General features: G+C 37.3%; 1 protein-coding gene across 1 annotated transcript in view; it reads left to right on the forward strand.

Annotated features, from left to right (window-relative positions):
• The window catches only part of THSD7B (thrombospondin type 1 domain containing 7B), an 864031-nt gene that overhangs the window by 280465 nt on the left and 570627 nt on the right, over positions 1-12939 (forward strand). The window lies entirely within an intron of this gene.

Raw genomic sequence — 12939 nt, forward strand, 5'->3', positions numbered from 1 at the left:
AAAATATGCTATTTGATTTAGTTTGCTAGAATTTATTGAGGATTTTTACATCTGAATTCATCAAGGATATTGGACTGTAGCTTACTTACTCTTTTTCTGTGTCCTTGTCTGGTTTTGTTATCGAGGTACTACTGGCCTGGTAAAAGGAGTTTGGAGGGACTTTCACTTTTATTTTATTTTCTTTGGAATAATTTAAAATAACTGGTATTAATTCTTCTGTAAATGTTTAGTAGAATTCAGAAGTGGAGCTATCTAGCCTAGCCTTTTTTTTTTTGTTTGTTTTGGATGGGAGACTATTTATTGCTGATTCAATTTCCCTGCTCATTATTGATCTATTTATTTTCTGTTTCCTCATGATTTAAAACTTTGTAAGGTGTATTTGTCCAGGAACTTATTCATTTTCCCCTTGGTTTTCAAATTTCTTGCCATATAATTATTCTTGATAATCTGTAAAAATCCTTTGTAATTCTGTAGTGTCAGTTGCATTGTTTTCCTTTTTATTTCAGATTCCATTCACTTGAAACTTCTCTACTTTTTTCTTAGTCTAAGGGTTTGCCAACTTGTGTTTATCTTTTCAGTGAACTAGCTCTGTTTCCTTGAATTTTAGTCTTTTCTAGTCTCTATTTCATCTACTGCTGCTCTAAATTTTGTAACTTCTTCCCTTCTAGTAATTTTGGGCTTGATTTGTTTCTCATTTTCTCTTGAGTTAAGTGGTCAGTCGCTTACTTGGGATCTTTTGGTTTTTTGATGCAGATATTGATTATAATAAACTTCCTTCTTAATACTACCTTTACTGTATCTGGTAGAATTTGGTATGTTTTGTTTCTATTTTCATTAATTTTAAGAAACTCTAATATTTCTTTCTTATTTCTTCCTTGATCTGTTAATTGTGCAGGATTAAGTTTTTAAATTTCCATGTATTTCTGTACTTTCCACTGTTATTCTTGTTAGCAATTTCTAGTTTTATTGTATTGTCATCAGAAAACATACTCAAAAAGATTCCTGTTTTTAAAAATTTGTGGAAACTTGTTTTGTTACCCTCATAAGATCTATCACCAAGAATGCTCTGTATGTTGTTGAGAAGAATGTACATTCCTCAGTTGTTGAATGGCATGTTCTATAGATATCTGTTAGTCCCAGCTGGTCTAGGGTGCAGTTTAACTGCCGTTTCTTTGTTGACTTACTATCTGGAGGATTTGACCATTTCTGAAATTGAGATGTTGAGGCCAGAATTATGATGTAGTGGTTACGCCTGCTACCTGGGCTGCTAACACCCCATATGGCCAGCAGTTTTGTTCCAACTGATCCACTTCTGCTCCAGCTCACTGCTAATGGCCTGGGAAAAGCAAAATGCTCCACATGCTTGGGTCCCTGCCACCCACGTGGGACACCCAGCGAAACTCCTTGCTTCAGTCTTCGATCTCGTTCAGAATTGCGTGTTGCAGCCATTTGGGGAGTGAACCAGGGGATGGAAGATTCTCATTCTCTGTTTTTCTGTCTCTTGCTCTCTCTCCCTTCCCCTCCCACCTTCTCAATCTGTCTCTCCTTCTTTCTGTAAATTTATTTCTTTAAAATAAATCTTTTAAAAAGAAAAAAAAATAAAAGGAAAGTAGGAAGTTAAATTATAATTATATTGGAACCTATTTCCCCATTTAGGTCTAATGACATTTGCTTCTTGTATTTGGGTGAGCGGAAGTTGGATGCATATATATTTACAGATATTATTTCATCCTGGTGGATTAAAGCCTATATTATATATAATGGCCTTCCCTTTTTCTTGTTTTCTTTATTTAAAAATCTATTTTATATTAGATACATATGGCTGCTCCTGCTTGGTTTTGAGTTCTATTTGCATGAAGTACTTTATGCCATCCTTTCACTTTAAGCCTGCACGTGTCCTTGGAGGTAAAGGGTGTGTCCTATAAGCAGCATATAATTGAATTTTGTTTTTAATCCACTTGGTCACTCTATGACTTTTAACTGGAGAATTTAATGCTAGTTGTTTCCTAGTTTTATTGTAGTTCCTTTTCTCCTTTATCTCTCCCTTACAATTTTTCTTCATAGATGATTTTCTCTATTATTGTCTTTGGATTAATTGTTTATTGATTTTCACATATTATATATATATATATATATATATGTATATATATATATATATATATATATATATATATATATATATATATTTGTGACTACTACGGAACTTAAAATATCTTCCGGTTGTAACAAGCTAGTTTGAAATGGTAACAACTTGACTGATTGCAAATATAGGAAAAGAAAAAGATAAGAAATACTAATAAAGAATTACATACTGAAAGTTCATTTCTACTTACATTTTGAATTTTTGATGTCCCATATAACAAGTTTTATACCACTTATAATAATATAATAATATAAAATTACAATATAATATAAAAACATATAATATATAATGTTATATATAATATAATAATAGTGATATTATACTAATTGTTCTGTTATTTATTTTTCATACTAAAGATATGAAACATCTGTGCTTTCTTCAATGCATTTTTTTCTGATTATTCTAATAAAACCAGGCACTGTGGACTCTCACCTGGCCTCTGAAGCTCTTTTGAAGGAGTCTTGGTTCACAAACGGTTGTTCAGAATCATGTCTGTGGGGAGATGATCACCTGTACCCAGCTGCCATCTTGCTCCACCCAACTCTCAGTTTTTTAAAAATAATTACACATAAATAATAAAGTAATCATAGGTGGAAGATACCTCATGTAATTAGTTGCCAATGTGAAATTCAGAGGCCAAATTTGTTATGGGCTTCTGACCTGCAGAATGTGATCCAGTCTTTGTTGTCAGTGTAAGAATTATGTCAGGAAGCAAGAGAGGTTCTAATGGGAATCCATGTGGTTCTTGCACTATGTTGGGTCCGACTGGAGGCATGGTGGTTCTGGATAGGTAATGCTGATGATTTGCAGATGGTGTGTGTCACCAGTATCTGTAATGACCACAGAGAGCCCCTGGAAGCTTCCTGACTCTTGTGCTAAGATGAGCTCCTCCCTGTAAAGACATTGAGCATCCAAAGGCCTGAAAATCCGTGTCTGCTATTCATTCAGATGTCCACCAATCCAAACATTAACCATGACACTTGTGTCTTGTCTTTGAGCATCATTGATTTGAACAAAACAATATTTGTTAGTTATCTCAACTTATAAAGTATATGTGTCCAAAAGATAAAGCAGTTAGTATAGCCATATCTTAAAACATCTAATATTTGGAAAAATTTAAATCATCTGATCTTTTAAAAATAGTTAAAAATAACTTTAGAATTAATATTTATTTGTGATTACAAATCTATAGGTATGCCCATGGATCTTTTATGTGAAATAATGTCACTGTAGTTTTTTAAAGGGGAGGGGAAGAGAGGAGAGAAGAGATCTTCTGTCTATTGGTTCACTCCCCAAATGGCTGCAACAGCTGAGGCTGGTCCAAGCTGAAGCCAGGAGCTTCTTCCAGGTTTCCTACATGGGTGCAAGGGCCCCAGAACTTGGACCATCCTCTACTACTTTCCTAGCTGCATTAACAGGGAACTGGATCAGAAGTGGAGCTGCCAGAAATGGAACTGGTACCCATGTGGGATACTAGCTTTGCAGGCAGCAGCTTAACCTATTATAACACAATGCTGGCTCCTCTCTGCTTTATTTATATGTTTATTATTTACCAATTATTACCCATTTTCTCTGATGATATATGTATATGTGAAAAATGAAAGACTGCAAATTTTCAAAACCAAGTTTTATAATAGGTCTGCTATTTATGCAAAAAAATTCATAAAATTCTATAGCTTAGTAGTTGTTTTATCCTTATTCTTTGCATGTATCAGAATTACACCAGAGGGACCAGCATTGTGGCATAGTGGTAAAGCTGCCGCTGCGATGCCAGCATCCCACATGGGTGCCAGTTCGTGTCCCCACTGCTCCACTTCTGGTTCAGCTCTCTACTACTGGTCTGGGAAAAGCAGTGGAAGATGGTCCAAGTACTTGGGACCCTGTGAGACTGAAAGAAGCCCCTGGCTCCTTGCTCTGGCCTGGCCCAGCTTATGCTGTTGAGGCCATTTGGGGAGAACCAGTGGATGGAAGATCTGTCTGTCTCTTGTAACTCTGACTTTAAAATCAATAAGTAAATCTTTAAAGCAAAAAGAAAATTATCAGAAATAGCATATTTATTTGGTTAATGTACTATCTCCTTCTTATTTCAGTGAAAATACCAGCATATAGAATTCAATTCTAAACACAATATCGGTATGGATAAGCAATGCACTCAAATTTAAAGGGAGTTCTAGCCTACTTCTATGGAAATCTTTGCTGAATCTAAGTGTTTCAGTTCTGCAACCTAGAAATATCTAACAGTTATAAAGAGATAAAAATGGCATCACACTTCCTGGGTTCAATTCCTGGCTCTCTCGTTGTAGCAGTTTGGACAGATCGTTGTAAGCTTTACTTGTTATATTGGTAATGGGGGATTCTAGTGGTACTTAACCTCAGAGTTTTACTAATTAAACTATACTCATAAATTGCTTAGCCCACTAAATATTCAACATTGTTCTAATCCATGCATCTTCAATGGGGATATAGCACCCTCAAGGGACAAAAAAGTTTATTTGTTAGGGTGAAATAAAATTACGTGCTTTTTAAAAAAATATAAAGCACACACATATTTTGTGTAGTATATTTGTAATATGAAAATGTCATGGCATGGAGAGAAGATAATTAAGGAAAATGTTTGTAAATACTCCTTAAGGAGGAGATCAGGCAGCAAAGGTGAAGAGCACTGAATAATCTACTCTGTTTATTTTATTAAAGTTCAAGTGCTAAGAGCTTTGCCCAGTTCGCCCAGGTAGTGGTAGGATCTCAGTCAAACGGGGTTTTAAGGATAATATCCTGGAAATTAGTTTTCAAAATTATACTTAAGGTAGTTTTCAGAAATTTGACTCCCCAACATGCCAATCATAAGGATTTTATATACTATAAATTCTTTTTTTAAATATTTATTTATTATTTATTTGAAAGTCAGAGTTACACATAGAGAGAAGGAGAGACAGAGAGAGAGAGAGAGATCTTCCATCCACTGGTTCATTCCCCAGTTGGCCGCAATGGCCGAAGCTGCACTGATCTGAAGCCAGGCGCCAGGATTCAGGAGCTTCCTCTGGGTCTCCCATGTGGACTTCGGCTATCTACTGCTTTCCCAGGCATTAGCAGAGAGCTGGATCAGAAATGGAGCAGCCAGGACTCAAGCCAGTGCCCATATGAGATACTGGCACTGAGGATGGCAGCTTTACCTGCTATGTCACAGCGCCAGCCCCAATATATTATAAATTCTTGTACTGTCTACTACTCATTCCTTATTCTGACCCAATGCTTCTGATTTGGGTTTTTGTTATATTCCATTGGTTTAAACAGAGTGGGGGCTGTCTAATTTAGAATAGTATAATCTGTAATTTGTAAAGCTGTAATTTAGAATCTTGACCTTGACACAGTGGAGAGCTCTACAAATTTGAACTTGAGATAAATTAATGAACTTCCAAGGAAGGAATTTTCATTCAGGTTTAAAACGCAGGGGTTGCAGTTTATAATTTTTGTTTACTTCTAAAATTTATTGTGTACTTCCTCATACCAAATAATTAATCTGCATTTAATTTTTTTTTCTCAAGGTCTTGTTCCTGTTATTATTTAGGGACCTGATGAATATTGTGAACCTTCCTTTGAAGTTGAGTTAGCTTGTTCGGTCTAAAACAATTTGCTGGTTGGAAGTAACATTGTGCTAACAAGGACAGGGGGTTAGGGAGGCCTTTGTTTTCCCTTCCTTTCATAGACAGACAGTGTGCACATTTACTTTAGAGACATATGGTTCTTCCTTGGTCCTCGAAAATAATCACCATGAATCCCTACCCTTGTCTTTGTCCCATAGAGAGAGCTTTAATCTTTGGAGTTTGTGCTGTTCTTCTTGGAGGACTGTGTTATTTTAAAGAATATGGATTTCTCCTTCTTGTTATCATCAAAACATTTGAGTGTTTTCATGGTAGGACATCTACTATTGAAAATAATATAGGTAAAATCTGTTTTCCTTGGTTATCCCTTGGTGGGATAACAGGCCATTTTTATAAGTACTGAAATCTGGGGACACAGCTCTGTTTCTTCTTACTTATCTCAACAGTGTTTTTATGTATAAAAACGTTTAAACACAGTACTTCTTCCACTTCTTGCCCAGGGTCCTCCGGGACCTTTGCTGTTTTTACTCATCATTTTGTTACAAATGCAAAGTCATAGTATAGCATGTAAGTACCTGGGCTATTGACAGCCCTGTGTCAGAGCTAGGCATTTAGTTGAGGAGAGTATAGATTCTGCTTGGGACACTGAATCCTATATAGGAGTGCCTGGATTCAAGTCCCAGCTCCACTTCCCATTCCAACTTCCTGCTAATGCATGCTCTTAAGTACTTGGGTCTCTGCCACCCCTGGGGCAGACACATATTGCATTTTAGGCTCCTTGCTTTGTGTTCTGACCCAACCTTGCTTGTTGCCAGCATTTGGAGTAATTGGACATTTGGATGGAAGGTCTCCCTCAGTCTCTGTATCTTTAAATAAATAAATATGTTTTTTTTTAAATACTTATGCTTACCTTCATGGGACTCTGTTTTGTTTACATATATAAAAAGAGATCTCTGGATCTGAGTTGAATTTTTAGCCTTGCCATCTTAGACAAATAACTTGCCTTCAGTTATTAAATACAAAATGGAAATGATAATTATGCCTACATAAGAGTGGTGGTGATGATTAAATGGGAATTGCATTCAAGCCCTTAGAACAGTGCCTAGAACCTAGTAGGTCATCAGTGTGTATTAGCAGTTATTACTAACATCAATCAGTTAAATAGATGTTTTGGTCATTCCCTGGGAAGGCTTGCTCTCACTTAGCTCTTGCCATTGTTTCTAGGGGAAAAAATGAATTCTAGCTTGCAAAGTGCTGAGTCTGAAGAGGACTCCTGGACCCTTTTAAAAGCTGCACTTCCCTGACAGTGCACATTTCTGCCATTGATGTCTCTAGAGATAACTGTTCTTTTACCTGCTCAACTGCCTTTTCTCTCTCCCATGGCCTGACCACTTCCCCATCTCTCACTTGTCTCCTTTCCCTTCTCTCTCATCAATAATGGTATTTTTAACTTTTAAAGTGTAAAAGATGCTATGTAGGTCAGGTCTGGTTCTTTTTATCCTCTCCACATTACCTCCTCCCACCCTCACTCCCTTTTAGCTGTTAGCTAAAAAGCTAAGAAATAACCAGAAAGCAACTCTGAAAGAACAGAGGAGAAAATATATGAGGGAGGGATAGATGAACCTAGGGCTCTGCACTAGTATAGTTCTTTAATTATGTGAGTGTTGGCTATTGATTCTGGTTGTTTCTAAAATTTCATGCATCATTTATGTTGCTTTCATTTTTATTCTGAACACTCTTTTTCCTTCTTTGTCTATAGTGTTGTTACTCTAGCCCTAGGAAAATAACTAATCGGTAGGAATTTTCTAATTTGCTATATGAAATGAATAAAATTTGGAAAACTTTTTGAAATGTGGCCAAATTCCACATAATTATTTCTAATTGCAGGAATTATTTTTCAATATTAAATCCACTGTACATACACATGCATCCTCCTGCCAAATTGTTACATTGTACTTTGCCAAGAGAGTCACAATGTGGCTAAAATTAAGCTTTATTAGGTATAATAGGATGAGATGTGATTTAATTCTTTAAGCTGCTTCTAAGTAGTAGAAGACAAATTTGCTTTTATTCTATTCACTAAGTTGAGAGAATGATACATTATTTTGCAAATCCCTGTGGCAAAAGGCAACCAAAATAATGCATGATGCTTCTTGAAGGAAAACAGCTTTATAGTTAAAACTGTAATATTATTTATGTTTCCCCTTCAACCTTTTGACTCTTCAGTCTATAGAAGAGGCCCCTTTATTTTAGCAGTAGGTGGATGGAGTTTCTGGCAAGTCAGTCCACTTCCTAAATGAATATGTCAGGGGCAATATCGTTTCTCAAAAATCACTTAGAAAGCAGCCTTTTTACCTACGTTGGCTCTTTCATTAGTTTTGAATTAAATTTGAGCAATTGCTCTTTTATTGGCAATGTCGTGAAACAAGGGAGTGGTAAGTCCTTGAGCAAGAAATTCCTTTCACGTTTTACAGAGCCTGTATTTGATTTGGAAAATTGAAATAAGTATAACTTCTTTTTCCAACTTCTTTGTGGGGTTCAGGGTTATGTTGGAAATCAAACATATTATTTATAATCAACTGAAGATAGAACAGTTTATGTGTAGGGTTACTACAAATGTAAATAATATAGATTTGGGGTATCCCCAAATTTATTATTTTTTTACATTTCTAAAACTCTTTGTCTTGAACATAAATCTTTGACTATGTTCAAGATAATTTTTTGTGCTCCAGTACTGGTAATCGATGTATTTAAAAAATATAAGAGAGCAAAACTAACTCCTATAATAACTTTTTATATTAAGCAAATGTGACTCATTATTTATAAACTAGAGAGGTTAATTATAATTAATTAAATATTATTATGTAATTTCATTTTAATTTCCTGTTTCAGTGTTTAAAAGCCTTTTAATTCTAATCTTCCAAAGTAGCCTTCAGTGGGGGGTGTGAAATGCTATACAATTTTTGACTCTTTGGCGACTTAATTTATTCCTGTGCTAATTTTTATTCTAGTTTAGATTAGAGTTTGATTTAATTTCAAAGAATAAAATGTGAAGGTACTCCTTTTTCTTTAAATGTCAAGTGCTAATGATCACAACAAACATTTTTCTTCTTAATTGCAATTCATTTTGACTGCATTTCTATGCTCCTCTGAAATCACCTTATTCTTCAGGAAAACCATGGACTTTGTTCACTTCTTGGATTAGGAATACTTTTTAAACATCAAAAATAACCCTATCCAACATGTCGCACCTCGTGCTAATTACCGTTCTGTTCATGGAGTAATTAAGTATTGAAGGAAACTTTGCAATCATCAGCAGGCTTCAACATTTGTTGTAAGGTAGATCAATTTAGTAATTTGATATTGCAAATGAAAAATTCCAGGTTAGGCACCAAAATACTCCGAACATGAAATGACTGTTTGCATGTATGTAATGTATTCTTTAGTATTTACATAATGCTGCTACGTAAAGGTCCAGGGGTGTCCAAAGTATGTTATTTGTGTAGTTTAACTCTTTAGGTCCATGAGAAGTCTCTATGGGGAATGACACCGCTGCCTCTGGTGTAACTAGGCTATACAAACTAGGATAATTATTTATCTGGTCAGGAGGAAATGGTGGAAGGCTTCAAGGTGATGGGATCACAAAGGAGAATGTGGGGCAAAGACAAACATGCACTGAACAGGTGTGTTGAGTAGAGCGGGATTCACTGCCTTAGAGAAGACAGAGTTAGTAGGGGGACTGATGCATTTCAGGAAGTAGCTTCAGAGAAAGCAGTGCACGTGAATGGCAAAACAGCGATTGTCACCACAGAAATCATACCTGAAGTTGGGCCAAGGGGAAATGAGAGTTCGCATTAGACAGTCCAACTGTTCAACAGGTGGCCTGGAGAATGTCCCCACCCTACTCGACCTCTGAGAGAACTGTATTGCAACCTGGCTAAACATTCAAAGAAGGTAGAAGCTACTTGAAGTGGAGCACATGTTAGTTTCATGACCTCTTCCTTAGTGGAGGTAAGTGATAGAGTTTTGCAGGAGCACTGAAGGAGCAGAACAATTTGGACTTTTTGAGTTAGTTTAAACTTGCAAGATTCATGAGTGCCTGTGAATTCTCTTGTCACTGGCTACTTCCATTTGTGGTCACTGTGACTCATAAACAAAATATCCTTGGTACAGATTACGTCATCTGTCCTTTTGGGTAACTTCATTCTCTGGCAGGAAAGCCAAGGACAGGTAGAGGTGAGTTAGCCATCAGGAACAAGGCTCGGACCTTGCTCTGCTCTGAACTTGCTAAGTGAATTGGAGAAATCACCTCAAATCTTGAAGCTTAGTTTTACAGTGAAAATTATCTATTAAGCCATATTAGCTCTAACTCTCCCTTCTAGCGCTAAAAGCCAATAGGTATAGAAATGCCATGTGTTCACTTATCTCAGGAAGATTATTGTGTAAGTGCTCTGAAGCTTTAAGTGCTTTGTGGCTTATTTATGATGTATTTCTGGAGCAAATGTACCCTGTGGTGGGGGCACGGGGTCTGTGATAGAGATAGGTTGACTCAAGTACATTGATTCAGTGCCTAAATGCACAGTCTTGGGCATGTCTCAAGGAAATGAAAGAATTTATTGGTTCAGATTAAGATCCACTGTCCATCAAAGCAATGTGTGCTGAGCAGATGTGACTGCTGTGACTAATGGTCTCAATTCAGCCTGGTCCTATAATACTGTCACTTAGTAGTCCACAGGGAAGTCCTGCCTTTTCTTTTGTAGCATACTATGCCCCTTTCTTCTTAGGAGTCCCATTAGCTCTAATGTTGAATAGTCACCTAACCAACAGTCAAGTACTTATCAAAGGGAATTTCTTGAGATGTAACCCTAAGCCCCCACCTCCCAATCTTCAACAACTCTTCAAAAATAATCTCACTAAACACAATACCTGGGTAGATACAGTGTTCTTGATTTGGGACATGCTCTATAGTCTTTCTGCCTGCATGATATTTGGAGGCTTTGCTTGCACAGACATCCGGGGGGTTCAAATAAGATTTCATGTGAACCTGTTATATGCCCAAGAGCTGCTGTAGTCTAGGGCCCAACCTCAAGTGCAGACATTGTGGTAGCAGCTGGCTTCTGGGTCTTAGAGTTGGGAAGTCTGAGGTATTGTTATTATTGATCATTGGGCATTTAACGTTTCTTGGGAAGAAACAGTCATGGCAAAAGAAAGAGGGGAAGTGGTACAGTTTTCCAGTCTTCTTGGGGCTTATGGACTTCTGCATGGTTAGTGTCAACTCACATTGGAATGTGAATTCCATGAAGGCAGGGACCTTATGTGTTTTTCTTATTGTTATGGCTTCAGCACTTAACACAGTGTTAACACATGGTGCTGAGCAGGGTCCTTGTGGGTGGGTTACCAACTTGTGTCTGAGTCCAATGAGATAATACACTCATGCACAAGTTAGAAAAAGCAGGTGTACTTCTTAAAGACAAGCAGCAAAGGGCCAAAGAAGCATAGGATTTGTTGTGAGTCAGCCCACTAAGTTCAGAGATTCTTGACTGTATATGCTGCACATGTGTGGAACACAGGGACCACAGAATGTGTCCCACCCTGGGGTTTATACCTTGGAGACAACCTGGTATTGGGACAATAGTATTGATGTCTGTCAAGGGAGAACTGGAACAGAGCCCTGCTTCCTGTTCCATCATACCAAGGTTTAGTTTTTGGAACCCAAGTTTGAATTTCTGAGATCATGCTGACATGCACCTGAGACCCAAGCTCACTTCCACCTTAAGATATTCAGCTGTGCAGTTTTCAATTTATATGATATCTATCAACTGTGTAAACATGCTCCTTTATGCTAAGACTGAGAGCTCTGTGAAACCAAACACCACCCCAGAGTTACTGATTCCAATGGACGCTTTGTGATTTAGAATAGGTACATCGTTTTCTCAATGAATGATTGTGTCATGTATTTTATTTTCCTTACTCCTGGGGTGAGAAATCATTGACACTGTCTTCTCTCACTTTGTTTTGTGCCTGTGGTCCATCAGACTCATAGGTATGCCCCCTGTTGTGGTCACTCCGGTCTCCTCATCCCATTGCTATTTTCAGCATACTCTTCGTTTGATCACTACCTCTCCACAGTCTCCCTGAGTGATTCCGTTCACTTTCTCGTAATATCTAGTCTGCTTTCCTTTCCCTATGTTTCCAGTTGATTGACAATATTTTATATGTACATTCACAATCTTGATTCGCCCTTGCCTTTTATTTCCAAAATCCTTTTGGTAAACTGTGAAAGAAATTAATTGCAAACAAATTATTTTCATTGTTTTCCTTTGCAATCTCTTTTTCCCCTTCGCTTCCTAAGCAGTTCAAGCTGCCTCACTGTTCATTAGGAACACTTTTCCCCCCTTGCAATGCAGATTTTTCAGGACAGTATTTCTTGTGTTTTGCTATTGTTTTGGTTTGTGTGTGCAGTTCTGCTGGTCAGAGCTATGATTTATTGTCACCTCTTCCAGATTTGACTCTTAGACACAGGGAAAGGATGAGGAAGCAAAGAAAAAGTATGGCTCACTACCTAACACTCTAACACTGGTTTCTGCCATTTGCTCCCCTGGTTGGAAATAACATCTAGGAAATACATAGACAACTGTACAAGCTAATAAAACCGTTTAAGCTTAAACTGCTCACAAACACTGGATTGCTTCAAAAACCTTCTTAGCATGGGTCACTCAGTGCAAATATAATTAGTCATTCCTTTGGCTGTTTTTTAGGGCATCATTCTCAGATATTGCTAACCTAGATCATTTATTTCATTAATTTCGCAGGGAGCATAATCCTATCTTCTCCTTTGTCTGTATTCTCATGATACCCACAAAGGGTTTGCATACAGAGGATAATTGGCAAGTGCCATTGATGGACAGATGGTTGCTGTATCCTGAAGTGACCTGGCTCTGGCCCTCTTCTGGGGCAGGTACATACCAGAAAGATTTGGAAGTTCATAGTTTTATCCTTCCCCAATAGAAGGATAAAACATCTTGCATCTCTACACAGCTTCACTAATAAAACTGGTTTCTGGGGGTCTGTTCTGCAGTTACAGGTCCCGATTTTTCTTCTTATTTTAGGAACCATTTTTCTTCTTGTGTCTTCAGGAGCTCCACCCCTCAGGGGAATCACAGCAGAAGATTGGTTATGCTAAATTCTTCACCTTAG

The sequence above is a fragment of the Lepus europaeus genome, chromosome 1 (genome assembly GCF_033115175.1).
Source record: "Lepus europaeus isolate LE1 chromosome 1, mLepTim1.pri, whole genome shotgun sequence".
In the NCBI taxonomy this organism is placed as follows: Eukaryota; Metazoa; Chordata; class Mammalia; order Lagomorpha; family Leporidae; genus Lepus; species Lepus europaeus.